Source organism: Belonocnema kinseyi, chromosome 1 (assembly GCF_010883055.1).
Source record: "Belonocnema kinseyi isolate 2016_QV_RU_SX_M_011 chromosome 1, B_treatae_v1, whole genome shotgun sequence".
Lineage (NCBI taxonomy): Eukaryota > Metazoa > Arthropoda > Insecta > Hymenoptera > Cynipidae > Belonocnema > Belonocnema kinseyi.
The window spans coordinates 107,685,411-107,686,979 of NC_046657.1; positions in this window are offsets into that span (position 1 = coordinate 107,685,411).

Sequence of the window (1,569 nt, forward strand, 5' to 3'; positions counted from 1 at the left end):
TTTCAAAGACTCCAAGCAATTAGTGAGCTAGCTGTTGAACTTGATGGATAGTCCCACTAAATCCAAAAACTTAAACCTTGTACACTGGAATGCCAGTGGCCTGGAAAACAAAAAACATGAAATACCCGCGTTTCTTGACAACTATAATGTAGACATATTCATGGTTGGCGAAATATGGTTCAATAATAAATCTAAGGTGCGGTCACCTGGATATAAATGCTTTAGGAAAGATAGGCCAAGCAAAAAACCTGCAGGGGGAGTAGCCCTGTAAGTTAAAAATTATATCCCTTGCAGTGAAATAAATCTAGATAATATCAAATCATTTGAAGCACATGCAATCAAGCTAGAAAGTCAAATAATATTAGTATCTATATATGCCCCACCAAAAAGTCACATTAGCACAACTGAATTAAAATCCATCCTCAACCTGTGTAGCAAGGTCATAATAGCTGAAGATTTTAATGCCAAGCATGTTAGTTGGAACTGCTACAATAATAATAAAAATGGAAACGTAATATATAATTACATGAATCAAAATCCCCTTGCCCTAGAATTTCCAAACAATTTTACTCTTTATCCTTATAATCCAAAAGCTCGACCCAGCATTGTAGACCTGGCTATCAACAAAAATATTGTAAATATGCACAAAATTGATGTACTTGATGAACTTTGCTCTGATCATAAACCGGTCTTAATCTTGCTTAGTGATGATTAAATTAACACAGAATTGCCGTGTACTCTTAAACTTTTGAACTATAAAAAAGCTGACTGGAAAAAATTTAAAGAACTCATTAATAGTAGAATAATAATTAACTCAGCGCTTGATACCATGGATTCCATAGATAAAAGCGTAAATGATCTAATAAATACAATTAATAATACCATTGAGGATTCCATTCCTATCCAAGAAACTTTTGAATATAAAAATAAACTCCCGGAAACTATAACCCAACAAATTAAGCACAGAAACTCCTTGAGAAAAATCTTACAGAAAACTAGAAATATTTATCTAAAAGCCTTTGTAAACATGGCAAATCGCAAAACTAAAAGTTCGATTACTGAGCATAAAAACAACAACTGGGGAGATAAACTTGCATCCCTTACCACTAAGGATAATTCTTTGTGGAAAATGGCTAAATCTTTAAAAGGGCTGAATAAAAGACACATACCGCCTCTTAAAGTTCAAGATTAAATTCTATTTTCTGATGAAGATAAAGCAGAAGCAATAGCAAAAAATTTTGAAAATGTTCACAAACTAACTGGTAATATGGAAGAACCTGAAAATAATGAACTAATTAACTCACAATATAATGAAATTACTCGCTCTGAAATAAACCTAGATGGCATTAAATTAGCTACCCCTAAAGAAATTAAAAAAGCTATATATGCAAAGCAAAAGCAAAGAAAGCTCCTGGACTTAATAGAATACAAAACATCATACTAAAGTATCTCCCCAAAAAAGCGATAGTACAAATAACTCATATATACAATGCATGTTTACAGCAGAGCTACTTCCCTGCAGAATGGAAAAAGGCAAAAATACTTCCCATATATAAACCTGGAAAGGAA